This window comes from Mytilus trossulus, chromosome 8 (assembly GCF_036588685.1).
Source record: "Mytilus trossulus isolate FHL-02 chromosome 8, PNRI_Mtr1.1.1.hap1, whole genome shotgun sequence".
NCBI lineage: Eukaryota > Metazoa > Mollusca > Bivalvia > Mytilida > Mytilidae > Mytilus > Mytilus trossulus.
The window spans coordinates 68,201,206-68,226,110 of record NC_086380.1 but is presented as its reverse complement, the minus strand read 5'-3'; the positions used below and the strand labels follow the sequence as shown (position 1 = coordinate 68,226,110).

The following is a 24,905-nucleotide window of genomic DNA, read 5'->3' as shown; positions in this document are numbered from 1 at the left end:
AACTGCAATTACGATTATCCAAATATGGCGACGGCAGATATAGGTAAAATCTTTACAGTCAATTTTCTTAAATGTAGCATGTTTTTGTCAATAGTTACTCAGCTGCAAGGTTTTTCTATACCATTACATCATATTTGAATCTAACGGTGCACTGGAATTGTCTAAGCGCTTTGAAAATTGCCGTTGAAATATTCGGGATGATAATCGTAACTCTGTGGAATTTTTCTTGTTTGATAATCGTAATTTCTTTATCGGATGATAGTAACTAAAAAATTAAATGTGTCTTTCAGATTTCAATGGTATTGTGTGTATTAAAATGCAAATGTACAGTTAATTGATGACATTAACGGGGAAAAAAATGAGGAAACTTAGAGGTTAATATTTAAGACAAATTTACTTTTATATCTCTCGATTTATTGGCGTTTTATTTACAAAACCGTGATTTCTTGTCACAGCCACTTGAAAAAAAAATGCTTTTAATCTTTTCAATAAAATTGAGAATGGAAATGGGGAATGTGTCAAAGAGACAACAACCCGACCAAAATAAAAAAACACAACAGCAGAAGGTCACCAACAGGTCTTCAATGTAGCGAGAAATTCCCGCACCCGGAGGCGTCCTTCAGCTGGCCCCTAAACAAATATATACTAGTTCAGTGATAATGAACGCCATACTAATTTCCAAATTGTACACAAGAAACTAAAATTTAAATAATACAAGACTAACAAAGGCCAGAGGCTCCTGACTTGGGACAGGCGCAAAAATGCGGCGGGGTTAAACATGTTTGTGAGATCTCAACCCTCCCCCTATACCTCTAACCAGTGTAGAAAAGTAAAAGCATAACAATACGCACATTAAAATTCAGTTCAAGAGAAGTCCGAGTCTGATGTCAGAAGATGTAACCAAAGAAAATAAACTAAATGACAATAATACATAAATAACAACAGACTACTAGCAGTTAACTGACATGCCAGCTCCAGACTTCAATTAAACTGACTGAAAGATTATGATTTCATCATATGAACATCAGGCACAATCCTTCCCGTAAGGGGTTTAGTATCATACCATCATAACATATATGAGAAGAACATAACCCGTGTCATGCCAACAACTGTTTTTAGAATAAATGTGTTTAGTTCCGACGCAAAGACCTTATCAGTGACTCAATATTAACGCCAAAATATGCAATCTTTAATGACTTGACAACAGTATCGTAATTATATCCCTTCTTAATAAGTCTATTCAAAGGTTTTGTAAGTTTATGAGGTGAATACTGACACCTTTGTGCTTTATAAAGAATATTTCCATAAAAAATTGGATGTGAAATACCTGAACGTATAAAAAGTCTGCATGTTGAGCTATATTTACGAATGATGTCTTTATACCGATGATAAAATTTAGTAAATGTTTTGACTAGTTTGTGATATCGAAAACCCTTGTGTAATAATTTTTCAGTAATACATAAATTTCTCTCGTTAAAATCTAAAACATTGTTACATACACGAGCGAATCGTACAAGTTGAGATATATAAACACCGTAAGATGGTGACAAGGGAACGTCACCATCTAAAAACGGATAATTAACGATAGGAAATGAAAAATCATCCCTTTTATCATAAATTTTAGTATTCAGCTTTCCGTTAGTGATATAGATATCAAGATCGAGGAAAGGGCAGTGGTCATTGTTAGTATTAGCTTTATTTAAAGTGAGTTCACCAGGATAAATTTCATTAATATACATGCTGAAGTCGTCATTATTGAGAGCCAAAATATCATCCAAATATCTAAAAGTATTATTAAATTTGTTTATCAGATGTTGTTTTGATGGGTCTTTGCTTATTTTTGTCATAAATTGTAACTCGTAACAATACAAAAAGAGGTCCGCAATAAGTGGTGCACAGTTAGTCCCCATTGGAATTCCGATAATCTGACGATATACGGAATCCCCAAAGCGAACAAAAATGTTATCTAGTAAAAATTCAAGGGCATATATAGTATCAAAGCATGTCCAATTAACATAGTTTTTTTGTTTATTGCTACTAAAAAATGACCTAAAAGAGTTTGAACATATATATTCACATTCTGATTTTTTGAATGCCCATTTAATTAGATGTGTGAAATTTTTCTTAATGAGAATGTGAGGCAATGTGGTATACAGGGTAGAAAAATCAAAACTTTGAACAGATTCAAAATCACCAATATAAGCATGCAATTTATCAAGTACTTCCAACGAGTTCTTGACACTCCAAAAGTAATTTATTCCACTATTTTCGAAGGCCTTATTTGAACAATTTATTATAAGGTTTTTAATTGTACCAAGTGTGCTGGTAAGAATAATAGACAATTTAGTAGTTGAACAATGGCTTGAAGACGAAATAAATCTATATTTGTAAGGGGTTTTGTGTAGCTTCGGAAGCCAATACATAGTTGGAACTTTCATTGTATTTGGCTCTGCTTGTAAAGCGGTGGCTAAAAGTTTATGTTTGTTACAGATTTCGTTTTCTGAAAATGGAGTCAGTTGGAATGTTGGTGAATTGGTGATTTCCCTTTTCAGAACCTCGATGTAAAATTTACGTCAAACAATAATAATATTATTAGCAGCTTTATCGGCCGGGACAAAAACAAATTCCTTGGCTAGTTCTTTTAGTTTATGTTTGATACGAGAAATAGGTTTATTGTGGTTATTGTTAATAGTAAAATGTTCTTTAAAATGTTGAATACGTATATCAACTATCTTCATTACTGAATTAAAAAAAGAGTCCAAAGATTTTTTGTCAGCTTTTTCCCGTTTTATCCATTTCATACAGTAAGTAAGGAGTGAGTCGTGGATGATATAACGACACTCATTCCAATTAATAATTGACGGGGGACGATATTTAGGTCCTTTACTGAGAAATGATTTTAACTCTCGGTCTTGAACGATGTTAAGATCTCCTGTTATAACATGGGAAATGGGTCCATAAATATATTCGGAATTACTGCAATTACATGAAGTAGGTGTATTTTCACTGATATTAACATCTTTACACAATTGACTATAATTAAACACAAATTTCCGGGTAGATTTCTTGTAAATATAACAAATAAGAGGTAGCTCAGTATTGTCAAAATATCCAGGAATTTGTTCTTTAACAGAATGGTCGTTAAATATACCGGCAATATTTACAAAATCAAAGCCTTTGTTGACATACTTAATTTTAATAAAATGTTTTTTATGATCTTCAGGGCGATCAATTTTGGGAAATAATTTAAAATAACAATATGCCATAATAATTTGAACAATTTCATACTTAGGACTGCTATATGAAATTGTGTTGCAATCCTCCAAAATTTTATTTAACTTATTAACCGGTAACGAACAGAGTTTTGTTAACAGATAATGTCTGCCGTTGTTTTTTGAAATAGAAATAAGGTCCGAAATATTGGTATGATTGGCCCGAAATTTTCTTTGATTGCGATTTGTTCTACAACCGTGAGAACGGTTTTTACGAACAGTTTTAGAAACAATATCCAAAATGTTAACGGAATTGGTTCTAGATATATTACCAATTCCCATGATATTATCATTTAGACCGAGAGGGTAAACTGTCTGTAATTTTTTAATCCAATTTAATTCAATTATTTTCCGTGATCGTACAAACTTTGAATGCGATTCACCAGGCTGCTTATTTACTACTTCTAAAGGTTGAACTGCTAAATATTTAAAAGGATGGTTGTGCTTCTTAAGGTGTTGGTAAATGATACTTTTGAATTTATTAGGTCTTTTAAAACGATACAGATGTTCTTGAGTGCGTTTTGATAAATATCTTCCAGTTTCTCCTACGTACTGAATACCACATCCCGGTTTGTTTCATGTGAGTAAATAAATAATACTGTTTGTTTTTCAAGTAATATCAGTTTCAAAATTTAAAGAAAATGTGCGACCATTAAACGTGGACCTTACCGTATTGTTGGTGGAAAGACGGGGACATGTAAGTCATTTTTTGGCATGACACTTATCGATAAAAGGGTAACCACGATTTTTATTGTTAAAAATGTTAGCGATGGTAGTATTTTTAGATAACCGATTTTGAAAATTGAGACGTGTAGATACCCTTTGAACAAGTTTAGTATTTAGTATTTTTCCGTTTCTTAGTTTCATAATTGTTTTGTTAGTGAATTACATAATAAAGGAGCAAAGATTGGCGTCCAGAATATGAACCAGCATACAATAATTAAGTTAAGTAAAAGTGATAAATTTGTTCGGCTGAAAATGTCGAACGCTATCAGTATTAATTACCCGAAAAAGATAGTGTATATCAGGGTATGACTGATGGCTGACCAATTAGTAGAATGGGGCTGAATATTGAAATACTACTTTTTGATAAACATTCCTAAAGTAGTTATTCTTTTAAGCAGTCAGTACATTGAATTAGATTTAACATTTTTTAAGCAAAGAAACATACTATTTTTAGAGGGACTAATAAGCTATGGATTCCTGGCATTTCCCTAGACGCCCTTTTTAACATTTATGCTCAAAGTTTGCAAGAGATATACGCATAAGAGTCGTACAAACGAAATGATGTTTTAATAACGGCACTTAAATTGTTGACAAAAAAGAGCAAATCAAATGGACCAGAGTGATACCGTATTTTTGTTAATGTCCACTTCGAAACGGTTCAAATCTCCTTCAGTATCTGGTTTTTAAAATTATGAAACAAAATCAGTGTACAGCTTGATACGTGTTTTGATGAATATAATCATTCCTGTTACTATTGCAATATGGAGATTGTAAACATGTAAATATGTCCACTACAAAACGGTCACCTACGAAACAAGTATTGGAGATTTTGATTTTTTTTCAATTCTATTCGTGCAAAACAAATAGCAAGAGTTAGTTTCATGAAACTTTCAGTATGTTATCAACATAGTATAGGGTTGATGTCAACTACGAAACTTTTTGTCCACTACGATCCAAGCAGTTTTGTCCACTCGACACTCATGAAAATGTCCACTACGTAACATAAGTTGTACAATGTTAGCAATATCCTTTAACTCTACTTTCCGCTATATAGATGACGTTCTTTCCCTAAACAATTCAAAATTTGGTGACTATGTGGAACGCATCTTTCCCATCGAATTGGAGATAAAGGATACTACAGATACAGTTAAGTCGGCTTCATATCTTGACATACATCTAGAATTTGACAATGAGGGTCGGTTGAAAACAAACTTTACGACAAAAGAGAGGATTTCAGCTTTACAATTGTGAAATTTCCATTTCTAAGTAGCAAAATTCCAGCAGCACCTGCATACGGGGTATATATCTCCTAATTGATACGATATTCCCGTGCTTGCATTTCCTATTATGATTTTCTTGATAGAGGGTTACTGCTCACAAGGAAGCTATTAAACCAAGAGTTCCAAATGGTGAAGTTGAAATCATCTTTTCGTAAATTTTACGGACGCCATCACGAGATGGTTGACCGTTATGGAATAACCGTTTCACAAATGATATCGGATATGTTCCTTACGTCGTAACTACAATCCCTTCCCTTTCATGAATGTGACCTACCGAATTAGACCATTTACCGGATTTGTAATCACATAAGCAACACGACGGGTGCCACATGTTTCATTATCTGCCATCAGATATACGTTTTAGTGTCAATATCAATAAAACACTATCCAGTTACGATCATCTTCGCATTTTTTAATACCATAATTACGATTATCTTTTTTTCGAGTTACGATTATCATCCCGATTTTTTCAACGGCAATTTTCAAAGCGCTTAAACAATTCCAGTGCACCGTTACGATTCAAATATGATGTAATGGTATAGAAAAACCTTGCAGCTGAGTAACTGGTGACAAAAACCTGCTACATTTGAGTAAAATGACTGTAAAGATTTTACCTATATCTGCCGTCGCCATATGCGGATAATCGTAATTGCAGTTACTATTATCTCTTTAATACCAGTGAATAACAATTAAAAGAGTTTGTTTTATCCAGTAGACAGCATTCTTTTCTAAATCATTTTTTTTCAAAAATAATATCGCAAAAAAACCATGTTTTAATATAATCAAACAGAGAAAAATAGTGCCAAATACACTTACGTCCTTTATGTAACTTACGTAAACCACGAGTACACACATTTCAGCGGGAATTTGTAAAGCACAAGTTTCATGATTAACATTTCAACAACATTACTGAAGTACGTAAGTCTAAATTTAACAACAAGATTCACATTTATTATTGTTTGTTACAGTTCACTTTCAGCAAATTATCAAAGTGGAATATCGAAATTTGCTAACAAAATGATGCTACAAAGTTTTTAAAAAGTAATGTTGAATAAATTTTGAAAACATTTTGAAAAAAGACTGTGTATAACAAGAAAAAAATCTACAATTTTGCAGTAAGATATTGTGGATTTTATAAGACGATTTAACAGTACACATGTTTGGAAGATAGACGCGAATTTGTCACTTATTATCCAGTGGCTAATATTTCATGAATGTTCAGGACTATAGGCAGCACGCAATTAAACGCTACAATAAACGTTCCATTGCTCCGGTGTATCATATATACACATTTAGGGGGGCAATGAATATGACCAGGGGAGAGGTGATGTTTCAAAAAATTTATGAAACGAGCACCAGCATATGGCATAGTATGGAGATCATTTATTTTTTTTCATTTTCATTTTATTATTTTGAGCGTTGGCAATTTGGAATCAAGGAAGTATTTGTGTTTCTGTTAGGGAAGAAGACAATGTATTTGCTTTGACATTTTCTTATGTTAAACAGTGCAACATTGTAATATTGAAGAGTGGGAGAGGGGTCGGTTTTTAGTCTTCTAGGGGCATTTTTTTCGTCTGACTACTCTATATTAAGAACATTTTGTAGTGTTATCTCCTCCGACCTGGTGGTATCAATAATCATAGTCTTACCTATCGTACCTCCCGAAGTCCTAAATATATCTAAAAAAAATCCAATTTAATAATTGTCGTTGCATGCACGATAATTGTCCGCAGTTAAACGACTACTATTTTAATTTGTCAAAATAAAAGATCCCTAAAACGAGTCTTACGTATGATTCGTCAAGTATTCGTACCTTTCGTCATTTTGTAAGAAAGCTCAAAGAATAGAAAAGGGACGATAGATACCAGGAGGAACAGTCAAACTTATAGATCGGAAATAAACTGACAACGCCATGGCTAAAATTAAAAATAAAAACAGACAACTAATAGTACAGAAGACACAACATAGAAAGCTAAAGACTAATCAATACAAACCCATCCAAAAACTCGGGTGAAACCTATTGCTCCGGAATCGTAGGAAGATCCTGCCCCACATGTGTCACCAGTCAAATTGCTTATGTTTTGACAAATCCGGTAAATATTCAAATTCGGTAAATCACATTAGTTAAAAAAAGGGTATTATAGTTACGACATAAGGCACATATCTGATACTCTCTGTGAAATAGATGAATATACGAAAAAATAAGAATGCATAAGAAAGGGGTGCGTAAATTCATTTGAATAAAAAGAACAGCTTTCCAATGTCACCCGCAATGCATATATTTAGTATTAGTTTGTAACCCGGATTTGTTTGTTTTTTTCTCAATCGATTGATGAATTTCAAACTGCGGAATACTACTGTTGCCTTTATTTATCTACCCACGGTACAAGGGCAAAAACTTAAACACCCCTTCTTTAGTGTATATTTCAATCTTTTAATCAATACATAGAGAAATGAAAGCTCGGAGCACGAGCAAAGTGATTTCCATTAAAGTTTATATTTCCAAAGGGCATAATTCGATATATATATTTGATAAGATTTTTTGTAAAATGTCCAAGATATTGCTGATATAAAACATTGATACATACTTCCTGAAATTCTGACAAGAATCGAACATATGAGAGCTCCCCAATGTTATTTGCCATATAATCAATATTTCCAAAGAGCATACCACTTTTAAAATAATTAATAATTATCAATTTTGCTAACTCATTAATAACATTGATGAAATAAACCTATAATATGAATTTGATAAATATCTGGCAAGTATTGTACACATTACAGCGCTCATAAGGCAATTTTCGATATAATTAATATTACTAAGGGCCATTAATCTTTTAAATATTATTGATCGAGCTGATTTTCGAGCTAGTCGAATGCATAGCTTATATAAACCTATGATTTAAGTTTTAAAAAATTGACAAAAAATGTACACATTAGATCTAGAACGTTTACACATAAATAATGATTTCAAGGGGCTTCACTCTTTTAAAAAATAATTGAAGGGCACTGATTTTTGAACTCGTCTAAGACTTGCTTATTCAAACATATGATTTAAGTTTCTTTAAAATCTGGCAAGAAATAAACAAATGAGACTGATCACAATGCAAGATTATATATCGTTAATGCATCCATGGGACATAACTCTTTCAAAAAATCGTCCAAAACATTGCTATAATAAACCTATGATATAATTTCATAAAAATCATAAAAGAATTGTACAAATGAGAGCGCTTACAAGAGCGGATGGACGGACACAAAGACTAACGAAACAAGAGGCTCTCAAGAGCCTGAATCGCTCACCTCAATTTTTTTGGTTAGATCTCTCATCAATGATTATTTTGGCTTTTCAATTTATTTAAATGTTCTTTGAATCGTCCTATTTTCTTCAAAAGCAAAAAAAAAAAAAAAAAATCTCCTATGCTCTATTTTAGCCATAGGAGCTATGTTTCTTGAAAAACAAGGAAATGAAATATAAAATTTATACTAGATACTCTGAAACTCATTTAGCCTAAATTTGGCTGAAATTGATACAGCAGTTTCAAAGGAGAAGATTTTTAAAAGTAAGTCAACATGATGAACAAATTGTGAAAAAGTCTTTAAAGGGCAATAACTCCTTAAGGGGTCAATTGACAATTTTGGTCATTTTGACTCATTTGTAGATCTTACTTTGCTGAACATTTTTGCTATTAACAGTTAAACTATAATAATATTCAAGATGATAACCAAAAACTGCAAAATTTCTTTAAAATCATCAATTCAGTGGCATTATACCTGAAAAACCAGTTACCCAATTCGGCTGAAAATTTCAGGACAGGTAGACCTTGACCTAATAAACATTTTTACCCCCATGTCAGATTTGCTCTAAATGCTTTCGTTTTTGAGATATACAGATGGGTGCGGTCCTAACCTTGACAAAATTTAACTTAGAGTTAACTTGTTGACTGCTTTCTATGTTAACTTGAGAATTTTTAAGCATTCAAGCAAGTTAACTTCGTCGTTGGTGGACCAGACCTACGGTTTGCATTTTTAGGACTGCTGCAGACCTATCGACAAGTCTGCTCCAGACCAGACCTATGGACAAGTCTGCTTTTGACCAGTCCTGAGGACAGGTCTGCCCCAGAACAGACCTGTGGACAAGTCTGCTTTTGACCAGTCCTGAGGACAGGTCTGCCTCATACCAGACCTGTGGACAGGTCTGCTCCTGACCAGACGTGAGAACAGGTCTGCTTTTGACCAGACCTGCGGACAAGTCTGCTATTGACCAGACCTGAGGACAGGTCTGCTTATGACAGATTATCGTTATAAGAGTTTTCATATCAGCCTTGAGCTTTCCACATGATTAAAATATGTAAACAACATTCGCATTGTTTTTCCACAGATATCATTTATTATTTACTCGCTAGACTCTACTAGATATTTGTCATGGTGTGTTATTTGGCTTCAATTTGTGTTAGTGTTATTTTGGATAAAAATATGTTTTATTTTATGAAAGAAAATTTAATGTTTGTATTTTGAAAAAGTTTTATTAATCTGTTTAATTAATTTTACCTATGCTGTGGCATTAGTACTCGAAATGTCACAGTTTGCTCAAAGCACTTATTTTGAAATATTAATTGTAATTAACACATGTCACTTTGAAAGTTTAGGTTTTATCAAAACATTACAGGATTAGGCTTTGTCAATTAAAGTATATTTTTGCTAATGAGAGTATTATTAACATGTCGAGACATATTTATTTATTTTAGATTTTAGTATAAATATCGTTGTGAAATTTTGGAAAGGCAGTCAGTGTTTCGGAAGCGTGACCTCACACTACTCATGTCATTATACTGGCCCTATAAGACTGTCTACCAGTCTACCAGTTGACTGTGTAGTGTTAGACTAAATTTATCTCTGACTCATAATTTAACTTTGGAAATACTTTTGAGAAACTTTTATTTTGAGACTTTTATATTTTGAAATTGAGATTAAGTACATTTTATGATTCAGTAGTTTTGGCATTTATTTTGGATTTTACATTAAAGGAGAAATAGTTTTTACTTTGGAATTGATATTTAGATTTGATACTTTGTACTTGATTTAGATTATTATTATTATTTGGTATTGTTTACTAATTGATTTGTTATCATCATTCGTTTAAATTGTTACAGTAATTAAATTATGAAAACCTTCCTTGCGTTTTAGCTATGCCTATCAGAACATTAAGTCTAGCGATAGACTGACCCCCTGTTCCTTGGTTCCAGCACATACGAGTTAGCTCCCCCTTATCTAACAGTGCTATCGAGTGAACATTGGTGACAGATATGGCGGAGTTGACCCGAGGCATGATACAAATTAGATTCTAAAACTGCATAGCTAGAATGTAGGTTGGCAAAATTAATTCAAAATTATTAAAAACTTCAAATTTCAAAATTGAGATAACAGTAGGAGAGACAATGAGATGAAGAGAGAACCAGTAGCAGGAGAGACAAGTTGCAGATTAAACAACACATAACTAAAAGATAAGTACATCTTGTCTATTATAATACACTTTAATAACTTTTAAGTGAAAAGTATAGATGTATGTTGATTCTTGGTGTGAATCTGTTAACTTTAGATAAATATTTATTTGTGCAAAAACTTTACAGGAGATAAAATTCAGTTCAGGAGAAACTGTACTTGTGCAAATAAATTTATACGATCTGGAAATTTGACTCATAGTAGAGAGAATTTAACATTTAGTTCAGGAGAGATTTTATTTGCATAATTAATAAAGTTATAACTTAAGGTAGAGAGAATCGAACATAAACAATATACTGACAAAAATACTTTAAGTTTCAGTTTGGTAATTGGAATAGAAATATCATCATGGGTAGAAAAAGGATTTCAAAAGGATGGTGCTGCCAAAAAGACAGATGTGCCAGGCTATCCAGTGTAATACCAGGAACAGCAAGTTTCCAGTTTACTACAACCATGGAGAGGAACTTTGTCGAAATTGGACTAGAAGACCACCAAGTGAGATGTTAAGTTGACAGTGGAGCATATTTTAGCTGTATCAGTCAACATCAGCTGTACCATCTAAACACTACTACAGCGATACAGAAATCAACGATAAATAGTGCAATAGGTGTCTGTGGAGAAGTGCATGCGATAATTGGTGAAATAGTACTACAGCTATCTTTTGGACAATACAAAATTTACCAGAAATTCCGTATATTTGAAACACTACATGCAAAAGCTATATTAGGATTAGATTTTTTGAGAGACAATAAAGTGAAACCCGACTTTGAAAATATGACTTTAACAATACCAACTCAGAAGAATTCAGCAATGAACATGGAACATCAAGATAGTGTTGCTCATGTTACCATAGCAACCTTTCAAGACAATAGTGCAGTTACAGCTTTGGCAGAAACCGTGAATTCAGTGATTTTAGAACCTCAATCAGAAACAATTATACCGGTTAAAATTCCAAAATTTCAAATAGGAAGTACAGTAATTTTAGAACCGTGCCATAAACTTCAGTCACGCTTTTCTATAGCTGGTGGAAAAACAGTTTGTAATATTGATAATAACAACATGGGAATTTACAGACTTTTAAATCCAACTAATCAAACTATCTATTTGGACTCGAAATTACAAATTGCTGTTGTGCAGCTACTTAACTTTAGAAATATTCATGCTTTCAAAGAACAAGATGAAGGATTTTTATGCAGTGTTTTGGAAAGTGAGAAATATTGGAATAATAACTGTCAAAATGTGTTAACAGACTTAGGGATTAATTTAGATGATGCAGACTTAAGTTTAAATCAGAAGCAGAAACTTTGTGAATTTTTAAGCCAGAACAGAGATATATTTGCCAAGGATTTATCTGAACTTGGTAAAACTGAAATGCATTATCATACCATCCATACAAAAGGTGATAAGGTGGTTAGTTTAGCACCTTATCTTCAATCACCACAGATGCGTGCAGAAATCGAGCGACAACTAGATGAGATGGAGAGACATGGTATCATCGAAGAATCTACATCACCATTCCACAGCCCTGTAGTGTTAGTGAAGAAGCAAAATGGTAAATTTTGTTTTTGTGTGGACTTCCGAGTGCTCAACAAGATAACAGAGCCACTTTCGTTTGGAATTCCACACATGTCTGACATTTTGGATACATAAGCTGATGCCAAACCTGAGCTATATTCAACTATCGACCTTCGTTCAGGATTCTGGCAGGTACCGTTAGACCCTGCCACAAAATACAAGAGTGCATTCATCACACACAAGGGAGTTTATGAATTCAACAGACTAGCATTTGGTATGATGAATTCACCAATGACATTCCAGTGTTTAATGACCAAAGTGCTGAAAAATCTAAATTTTAAGATCGCGTTAGTCTACATAGATGATGTTTTAATTTTTTCAAAGAACTTTGAGGAACATTTGCAACATTTAAATTTAGTGTTTACCAATTTAAGAAGTGCTAATCTGAAATTACATCCGTCCAAATGTAAATTCGCAAAGAAGGAAGTTAAGTATTTAGGACATGTTATTTCTAAAAATGGAATTAAAGTGAACCCAGAAAACACAGAAAAAGTGAACAATTTTCAAACTCCTAAGAATGCAAAACAAGTGAAAAGTTTTCTAGGGATGGCAAACTATTACAGGAAGTTTGTAAAGGACTATGCGTGTATTGCCACACCGTTAACATCACTTTTGAAGAAAAATATAAAATTCAACTGGACATTGGAATGTCAGAGGGCATTTGATACTCTGAAAAATGCACTTATTTCCGCACCTATTCTAGTGTTTCCAGAATTTGATAAACCATTCATATTATCCACAGATGCATCTGAAAATTCAATGGGATATGTGTTAAGTCAGATTCAGAATGGAGTGGAGCATTCCATTGCTTATGGTGGAAGATCTCTTCGTGGTTCTGAACTTAGATGGCATATTACAGAAAAGGAAGCACTAGCTCTAGTGGATGGAATACAGCACTTCAAACATTATTTGGCAAATCAAGAATTCACTGTGTATACCGACAATGTATCTGTTAAGTATCTGCAGAAAATCAAAGACTGTCAAGGTCGTCTAGGAAGATGGAGTTTGCTACTTCAGGGATACAACTTCAAGATTATACACCGTGAAGGCTCTAAGAATACTGCAGATTGTCTATCCAGGCAACAGTACACAAATTCAACAGCACAATACTCAAACGATTTGGGAGAACATTTGTACAATATCAATGAAAAAGAGTATACTGAAACTGTGTTTTTTTATAAAGGAGAGAGTGAAGAAAATGTAATCGCAAACATACAAGGAACTGAAATTCAAGAACCAGAACTTATGAATTTATCCAAACATCAAAAACAGTGTCGTAACTTTGCAGAGATTTACAAATATAAGTTCAATAGAGAATTGCCAGATGATGCAATTTTAGCGAGAACAATAGTGGCTGAATCATACAATTTTGAACTAGAGGACGGAATTTTAAAACATTTTTATTCAAAGAGATAAGCAAGTGCCAAGACATGAGCGTTTAGTGAAACAGATAGCTGTTCCTAGAATTTTACGTGACGACGTTTTAAGGTCTTACCATGACTGTATTCTAGGCGGTGGTCATCAAGGTTTTGACAGAACATACTCATCACTGCGTAATAAGTACTTTTGGCCTTCAATGTATGAGGATATTAAACAATACGTTAAGACATGTGAAGTGTGTCAACAATCGAAAAGGAATTATGGTGCTAGACGACCACCTCTTAAACCACAAATAAGTGATGACATATTTAGTAGATGGCATATGGACATACTTAGTGGTCTACCTACAACTCCAGACAAATACAAACATGTACTTTTAGTGGTGGACAGCTATTCTAAGTGGAGTGAAATATTCCCTTTAAAAACACAAGAAGCTGGTGAGGTAGCAGGAATACTGTACAGGGAGATTATCTCACGATACGGAGCACCTAGAGTTCTCATATCAGACCGCGGCAGGAATTTTACGTCGAACCTTGTAAAAGCATTATCTGAAATGTTTCAGATTACAAGACACTTAACGAGCTCCTATCATCCGCAAACAAATGGATCTGTTGAAAGAATGAACTCCGTTATTCTCCAATCTATTCGCAGTTATGCTAAAGATCAGCAAGATGACTGGGTTCATCTATTACCAGGAATCATGATGGCATACCGAGCCACTCCTGCAACTCAGTCAACTGATTTCTCACCATTTTTCTTGTTGTTTGGACGAGAGATGTGTCTGCCGATTGATACTTCTCTCATACCTAAGGAACATTTAGCCCAAGATCATAGGATATTTTTAGGAAGAATTCTGCAAAATTTAGAAAGATCCAGGAAAATTGCATCAGAGAACATAGAAGTAGCCCAAAAGAGAAATAAACGCCAATACGACAAGAATACACAGGAACCAGAATTTAGACCTACCCAAAGAGTTTGGCTATACTGTACTAAAGTTCCTGTAGGAAAGGCTCCAAAATTGCATCGTAAATGGGTAGGTCCATATTATATAACTCTTGTGAACAGATCAAACCACACATATAGAATCAGAAATTGTGCGAACAACAAAGAAGTGAAGTCACTAGTAACTGCGCATAGGTTGAAGCCATACTATGACCCTAACACTAGACCAACTAATCCGCCTCCAGAACATGAAAATGATGACGATGAGTTAGATCCAGACGAAATAGGTCGACAAGATAACAACGACAGACAACTACAAAATCGAAGACAGCAAAATGGAGACAACAATGACAGACAACAACAGAACAGGGGACAGCAAAATGATAAAAACAATGATAGACAACAACCAAACACAGACCAGAGAATTGGTAACAACAACCAGAACCAACCACACAATCCGCCTGTTGGCAACACCAAACCATCGTGTCAAGATTGTAAACGTGGAAATTGTACTCCATTTAGTGAAGAAAACATTGACCGTCTAATGGCTTCAAATCGAGGTAATGGTACACTATATTACAAAATAAAATTCAAAACAGGACAAACCGAGTGGCATTTTCCATGTAAAATTCCAACAAATATAGTGCGTCAATTTCATGTGGACAGAACAATGAGCGGGAAAAGGAGAAAAAGACCTCTAAATCAAACTAAGCATAAATTCTTTAATAAATCTGCCAAACCAGGAAATGAAGAAAATAACGAAACAAGTACCAATTCGCAAAAGGAATCTGTAAATGTGCTATCAACCAATAACAACCGTTCTTTGGATTATTCACAACCTGAAAAATTACTAGCAGTGCGTTTAATAAATAAAAAGGCTTATTATCTTATTCAATCTGGAACTATCCAAAAGTGGCATTCAGTTACATCCGTCCGTAACCATGCACACAAATTTATCAACTACTTTACAACAATATTTGAGGAGAGATTGTTGCAAGAGAAATTGAACTTTCTTCGGGAAAAACACCAGAGAACATTGAGACAAGAATTTTGTACCTGTGGTCAAGGGTATGAATTACATGAAGCAAGAGTTGACAATAGTGGAAAAACGGAATTCTTGTTAAGTTGGATGAACCCAAATATGCCTCCAAAATGGCAGACTTTTGGTGAACTGCCGAATGGGTGCATTGACACTTTCTTAAAAGAATTAACTAAAGAGTTCCAAAGTGAGATAAATCCATGGTGATTTGTTTTAAACAATTTGTGACTCGTTAGGACAGTGTTTGAGACTTGAAAATAGTATTTTAGGAGCAAGTAAATCTATTTAGTTTTTCTAAAACATTTTTTTTTGGGGTAGGTAGTTCTAGGACTTAGTGTGAGTGCACGCATACTATTTCTTATTACTACATCTTTTGATTTTGGTTAAAGTGTCTTGTCTTTTTAGAGATTACACAAAAATATAAAGGTTGAGAAAAACTAGCTAGCTCACAATAATTGTATATATATTTTTTTTCTGGCGCCAGGTTATATATAATTTGTATAGAGTGTATTGAGATATTTTTAAGTCGTTTATATGTGAATGTATATATCATGTTTGGGGACAAACATATTGGAGTAGGGGGGAATATGTCATGGTGTGTTATTTGGCTTAAATTTGTGTTAGTGTTATTTTGGATAAAAATATGTTTTATTTTATGAAAGAAAATTTAATGTTTGTATTTTGAAAAAGTTTTATTAATCTGTTTAATTTATTTTACCTATGCTGTGGCATTAGTACTCGAAATGTCACAGTTTGCTCAAAGCACTTATTTTGAAATATTAATTGTAATTAACACATGTCACTTTGAAAGTTTAGGTTTTATCAAAACATTACAGGATTAGGCTTTGTCAATTAAAGTATATTTTTGCTAATGAGAGTATTATTAACATGTCGAGACATATTTATTTATTTTAGATTTTAGTATAAATATCGTTGTGAAATTTTGGAAAGGCAGTCAGTGTTTCGGAAGCTTGACCTCACACTACTCATGTCATTATACTGGCCCTATAAGACTGTCTACCAGTCTACCAGTTGACTGTGTTGTGTGAGACTAAATTTATCTCTGACTCATAATTTAACTTTGGAAATACTTTTGAGAAACTTTTATTTTTAGACTTTTATATTTTGAAATTGAGATTAAGTACATTTTATGATTCAGTAGTTTTGGCATTTATTTTGGATTTTACATTTAAGGAGAAATAGTTTTTACTTTGGAATTGATATTTAGATTTGATACTTTGTACTTGATTTAGATTATTATTATTATTTGGTATTGTTTACTAATTGATTTGTTATCATCATTCGTTTAAATTGTTACAGTAATTAAATTATGAAAACCTTCCTTGCGTTTTAGCTATGCCTATCAGAACATTAAGTCTAGCGATAGACTGACCCCCTGTTCCTTGGTTCCAGCACATACGAGTTAGCTCCCCCTTATCTAACAGTGCTATCGAGTGAACCTTGGTGACAGATTATACAAATGCTCTCTTTTATTTGATATACTTGTATTCTTATATAAATAAAACAATGGCTATACGATCACACAGAGTTTTTTTTTGTTAGAAGGCGGATAGAAAGGTTATCCAACGCATCGGAACAATATTTTTATATCACGGGATATCGGCAACATTGTCTACGTTACTTCGTTCCCCGTTGTTTACCCGTCCCTTCCTAAATTTACTTTATGCATAAATTTATACTTGCATGGATATTTCATTGATATTCAACTTGTTTGCATTGGATTAATTTACTATTCTATTTCCCGTAGAATATTCTAACAGAAATTGTACAGTGTCCGTAAGCGTACGGTGTATTAAAACTATCAACAATCTCGTCAAATTCGTCAGATTTATCGAGCTTGTCGAGAGATTTGTCATTGCCGATATTTATATGGCAGTGTCTGCGCGTACCCGCATGCGGGTACGAATAGTCAAATTGCCGTTCTAGGCTGCGCGTACCCACATCCGGTTTTCTAATAAAATGCCATTGGATCGGGTATAAAACGTGAAATATCTACGGAAATTATCGATAAAATGGGGATATCGTGTAGAACGAGTGAAAAGTATGAAAAATAATATTTTCAAATTGTATTTATTAAATAATGATACATAATAATCATTGCAAAATTAAATGCACAATGATGGAAAATGAACCTGTACAGTCCCTGTAAAAGAAAAACATGATAGAAATTTTAAATACTATTAAAAAAATTTAATGCAAATTTAAAGAATACTTTTTTTATAAATTGAAAATATACTCATATGATATTTTAAAATAATCTTTAAGTTAAATGTTAAACAGAAACTAAAATTTTAAAAATATATAAAACTACTAAAATTAAAGCATGAGTTTATAAAAATTGAAATTAAAAGAAGCAAGTAATAACGATTAATGAAACGTGAACGGAGGCTGGCAACATTTGAAATGTGCAGCCGTGTTGAAATCCGTGCCAAAACAATCATATTTGATATGTAAAATGTGTTCCAAATCTTAATTAGTAACATGAATCTTTTGTAATTGGTTTAAATTGATATTATATGGGACATCCTAAAATTATACTCAATGCGCACTCTAATGAAATAGTTGCCACTTGACGTTTAACTAAAAACAAAATCAATCAACCGACATAATAGATTCCAAGAAGAGAACCTCGTATACTTTTTTTTTATTAAATCATTGTAAATAGTACAAATGAATTCAGACATGTCAGTGTTGGTACTTTGATGATGTGGCATAATAGTTTTGTTTTAGACATACACCATCATGAACTCCTATATATGATCTGACTGTTATAATGAATAAAGAGATGAAATTCGGACGTTCTCAATTTAATCAGAATATTTTTTGCATTAATAGTTTTCCAATATTATTGATTACGTGTACATTTACGGTCCTACTAAAATGTGAACAGGAGCGCCAGGAGAAGACATTAAGGCGCTCGGTACAATGGTTTGCGGGTATATAGATTTGCAAATAAAAGTGCACATATGATCAGTTTTGGTCAACTAGTTTTGTTTTCCAAGTCAGCATGAGGTATTAAAACTACTGAAATTTTGTTACGTATAAATATTTTGAATAAAAGGAGGACACGCTGGTATCCTAAATTAATTAACCAATATTGCTGTCCATTGTCATGATTATATTATACATTGATTCCTGACATAAAAAATATGGCTGATTAATACTATGTGGGTACCTCATGGTGTATATAGATTTACAAATTAAATACACATATGGTCAGTTTTGGTCAAATAATTTTTTTGTACAAGTCAGCTGGAGGTATCAAAACTACTGAAATTTTGTTACGTATCAATATTTTGAATAAAATGAGGACATGCTGGTATCCTAAATTTATGCGAACAAAAATTTGTTATTATTATATTGCAATATTGCTGTCCATTGTCATGATTGTATTATACATTGAATCCTGACGTAAAAAATAAGGCTGATTTACAATGCGGGTATATAGATTTACAAATTAAATACACATATAGTCAGTTTTGGTAATGCGGTCAAATAATTTTGTTGTACAAGTCAACTGGAGGTATCAAAACTACTGAAATTTTGTTACGTATCAGTATTATAAGTAAAAAGGGGACATGCTGGCACCCTTAATTTAGGGGAACAAAAATTTGTTGCTATTATATTGCAATATTGCTGTCCATTGTCATGATTGTATTATACATTGAATCCTGACATTAAAAATAAGGCTGATTTACTACGCTGGTATATAGATTTACAATTTAAAGTAAACATATGGTCAGTTTTGGTAATGCGGTCAAATAATTTTGTTGTGCAAGTCAGCTGGAGGTATCAAAACTACTGAAATTTTGTTACATATCAATATTTTGAATAAAATGAGGACATGCTGGTATCCTAAATTTATGCGAACCAAAATTTTTTGTTATTAAATTGCAATATTGCTGTCCATTGTCATGATTGAATAATACATTAAATCCTGACATAAAAAAAATGGCTGATTTACTATGCAGGTATATAGATTTTCAAATTAAAGTGAACATATGATCAGTTTTGGTGGATGCAGTCAAATAATTATGTTGTACAAGTCAGCAGGAGGTATCAAAACTACTGAAATTTTGTTACGAATCCATATTTTGAATAAAATGAGGACATGCTGGAATTCTAAATTTATGTGAACAAAAATTTGTTGTTATTATTTTGCAATATTGCTGTCCATTGTCATGATTGCATTATACATTGAATCCTGACATTACAAATAAGGCTGATTTACTATGTGGGTATATAGATTTACAAATTAAAGTGCATATATGGTCAGTTTCGGTGGATGTGGTCAAACAGTTTTGTTTTCCAAGTCAGCATGAGGTATTAAAACTACTGAAATTTTGTTACGTATCAATATTTTGAATAAAAGGAGGACACGCTGGTATACTAAATTTATGCGAACAAAAATTTGTTGTTATTAAATTGCAATATTGCTGTCCATTGTCCTGATTATATTATACATTGATTCCTGACATAAAAAATATGGCTGATTAATACTATGTGGGTACCTCATGGTGTATATAGATTTACAAATTAAATACACATATGGTCAGTTTTGGTAATGCGGTCAAATAATTTTGTTGTACAAGTCAGCTGGAGGTATCAAAACTACTAAAATTTTGTTACGTATCAATATTTTGAATAAAATGAGGACATGCTGGTATCCTAAATTTATGCGAACAAAAATTTGTTATTATTATATTGCAATATTGCTGTCCATTGTCATGATTGTATTATACATTGAATCCTGACATAAAAAATATGGCTGATTTACAATGCGGGTATATAGATTTACAAATTAAATACACATATGGTCAGTTTTGGTAATGCGGTCAAATAATTTTGTTGTACAAGTCAGCTGGAGGTATCAAAACTGCTGAAATTTTGTTACGTATCAGTATTATAAGTAAAAAGGGGACATGCTGGCACCCTTAATTTAGGCGAACAAAATTTGTTGCTATTATATTGCAATATTGCTGTCCATTGTCATGATTGTATTATACATTGAATTCTGACATTAAAAATAAGGCTGATTTACTATGCGGGTATATAGATTTACAATTTAAAGTTAACATATGGTCAGTTTTGGTAATGTGGTCAAATAGTTTTGTTGTGCAAGTCAGCTGGAGGTATCAAAACTACTGAAATTTTGTTACATATCAATATTTTGAATAAAATGAGGACATGCTGGTATCCTAAATTTATGCGATCCAAAATTTTTTGTTATTAAATTGCAATATTGCTGTCCATTGTCATGATTGTATAATACATTAAATCCTGACATAAAAAAAAATGGCTGATTTACTATGCGGGTATATAGATTTTCAAATTAAAGTGAACATATGGTCAGTTTTGGTGGATGCAGTCAAATAATTATGTTGTACAAGTCAGCAGGAGGTATCAAAACTACTGAAATTTTGTTACATATCAATATTTTGAATAAAATGAGGACATGCTGGAATTCTAATTTTTTGTGAACAAAAATTTGTTGTTATTATATTGCAATATTGCTGTCCATTGTCATGATTGTATTATACATTGAATCCTGATGTAAAAAATAAGGCTGATTTACTATGCGGGTATATAGATTTACAAATTAAATACACATATGGTCAGTTTTGGTAATGCGGTCAAATAATTATGTTGTACAAGTCAGCAGGAGGTATCAAAACTACTGAAATGTTGTTACGTATCAATATTTTGAATAAAATGAGGACATGCTGGAATTCTAAATTTATGTGAACAAAAATTTGTTGTTATTATATTGCAATATTGCTGTCCATTGTCATGATTGCATTATACATTGAATCCTGACATTACAAATAAGGCTGATTTACTATGTGGGTATATAGATTTACAAATTAAAGTGCATATATGGTCAGTTTTGGTGGATGCAGTCAAATAATTTTGTTGTACAAGTCAACTGGAGGCATCAAAACTACTGGAATTTTGTTACGTATCAGTATTTTAAGTAAAAAGAGGACATGCTGGCACTCTTAATTTAGGCGAACAAAAATTTGTTGCTATTATATTGCAATATTGCTGTCCATTGTCATGATTGTATTATACATTGAATCCTGACATTAAAAATAAGGCTGATTTACTATGCTGGTATATAGATTTACAATTTAAAGTTCACATATATATGGTAAGTTTTGGTAATGCGGTCAAATAATTTTGTTGTACAAGTCAGCTGGAGGTATCAAAACTACTGAAATTTTGTTACGTATCAATATTTTGAATAAAATAAGGACATGCTCGTATCCTAAATTTATGCGAATCAAATTTTTTTGTTATTATATTGCAATTTTGCTGTCCATTGTCATGATTGTATTATACATTGAATCCTGACATAAAAAATATGGCTGATTTACTATGCGGGTATATAGATTTACAAATTAAAGTTCACATATGGTCAGTTTCAGTGGATGTGGTCAAACAGTTTTGTTGTACAAGTCAGCTGGAGGTTTCAAAACTACTGAAATTTTGTTACTTATCAATATTTTGAATAAAATGAGGACATGCTGGTATCCTAAATTTATGTGAACAAAAATTTGTTGCTATTATATTGCAATATTGCTGTCCAGTGTCATGATTGTATTATAAATTGATTCTGGCATAAAAAATATGGCTGATTAACTATGTGGGTAATACTGGGTATATAGATTTACAAATTAAAGTGCATATATGGTCAGTTTTGGTGGATGCGGTCAAATAATTTTGTTGTACAAGTCAACTGGAGGCATCAAAACTACTGGAATTTTGTTACGTATCAGTATTTTAAGTAAAAAGAGGACATGCTGGCACCCTTAATTTAGGCGAACAAAAATTTGTTGTTATTATATTGCAATATTGCTGTCCATTGTCATTGTATTATACATTGAATCTTGACATAAAAAATATGGCTGATTTACTATGCGGGTATATAAATTTACCAATTAAAGTGCATATATGGTCAGTTTCGGTGGATGTGGTCAAACAGTTTTGTTTTCCAAGTCAGCATGAGGTATTAAAACTACTGAAATTTTGTTACGTATCAATATTTTGAATAAAAGGAGGACACGCTGGTATACTAAATTTATGCGAACAAAAATTTGTTGTTATTAAATTGCAATATTGCTGTCCATTGTCATGATTATATTATACATTGATTCCTGACATAAAAAATATGGCTGATTAATACTATGTGGGTACCTCATGTTGTATATAGATTTACAAATTAAATACACATATGGTCAGTTTTGGTAATGCGGTCAAATAATTTTGTTGTACAAGTCAGCTGGAGGTATCAAAACTACTGAAATTTTGTTACGTATCAATATTTTGAATAAAATGAGGACATGCTGGTATCCTAAATTTATGTGAACAAAAATTTGTTGCTATTATATTGCAATATTGCTGTCCAGTGTCATGATTGTATTATAAATTGATTCTGGCATAAAAAATATGGCTGATTAACTATGTGGGTAATACTGGGTATATAGATTTACAAATTAAAGTGCATATATGGTCAGTTTTGGTGGATGCGGTCAAATAATTTTGTTGTACAAGTCAACTGGAGGCATCAAAACTACTGGAATTTTGTTACGTATCAGTATTTTAAGTAAAAAGAGGACATGCTGGCACCCTTAATTTAGGCGAACAAAAATTTGTTGTTATTATATTGCAATATTGCTGTCCATTGTCATTGTATTATACATTGAATCTTGACATAAAAAATATGGCTGATTTACTATGCGGGTATATAAATTTACCAATTAAAGTGCATATATGGTCAGTTTCGGTGGATGTGGTCAAACAGTTTTGTTTTCCAAGTCAGCATGAGGTATTAAAACTACTGAAATTTTGTTACGTATCAATATTTTGAATAAAAGGAGGACACGCTGGTATACTAAATTTATGCGAACAAAAATTTGTTGTTATTAAATTGCAATATTGCTGTCCATTGTCATGATTATATTATACATTGATTCCTGACATAAAAAATATGGCTGATTAATACTATGTGGGTACCTCATGTTGTATATAGATTTACAAATTAAATACACATATGGTCAGTTTTGGTAATGCGGTCAAATAATTTTGTTGTACAAGTCAGCTGGAGGTATCAAAACTACTGAAATTTTGTTACGTATCAATATTTTGAATAAAATGAGGACATGCTGGTATCCTAAATTTATGTGAACAAAACTTTGTTATTATTATATTGCAATATTGCTGTCCATTGTCATGATTGTATTATACATTGAATCCTGACGTAAAAAAAATGGCTGATTTACTATGCGGGTATATAGATTTTCAAATTAAAGTGAACATATGGTCAGTTTTGGTGGATGCAGTCAAATAATTATGTTGTACAAGTCAGCAGGAGGTATCAAAACTACTGAAATTTTGTTACATATCAATATTTTGAATAAAATGAGGACATGCTGGAATTCTAAATTTTTGTGAACAAAAATTTGTTGTTATTATATTGCAATATTGCTGTCCATTGTCATGATTGTATTATACATTGAATCCTGATGTAAAAAATAAGGCTGATTTACTATGCGGGTATATAGATTTACAAATTAAATACACATATGGTCAGTTTTGGTAATGCGGTCAAATAATTATGTTGTACAAGTCAGCAGGAGGTATCAAAACTACTGAAATGTTGTTACGTATCAATATTTTGAATAAAATGAGGACATGCTGGAATTCTAAATTTATGTGAACAAAAATTTGTTGTTATTATATTGCAATATTGCTGTCCATTGTCATGATTGCATTATACATTGAATCCTGACATTACAAATAAGGCTGATTTACTATGTGGGTATATAGATTTACAAATTAAAGTGCATATATGGTCAGTTTTGGTGGATGCAGTCAAATAATTTTGTTGTACAAGTCAACTGGAGGCATCAAAACTACTGGAATTTTGTTACGTATCAGTATTTTAAGTAAAAAGAGGACATGCTGGCACTCTTAATTTAGGCGAACAAAAATTTGTTGCTATTATATTGCAATATTGCTGTCCATTGTCATGATTGTATTATACATTGAATCCTGACATTAAAAATAAGGCTGATTTACTATGCTGGTATATAGATTTACAATTTAAAGTTCACATATATATGGTAAGTTTTGGTAATGCGGTCAAATAATTTTGTTGTACAAGTC

At 32.4% G+C, this 24,905-nt stretch overlaps 1 protein-coding gene across 1 annotated transcript in view; it reads right to left on the bottom strand.

Annotated features, from left to right (window-relative positions):
• Positions 1–24,905, bottom strand: part of LOC134681316 (uncharacterized) — a 33,851-nt gene that overhangs the window by 2,304 nt on the left and 6,642 nt on the right. The window lies entirely within an intron of this gene.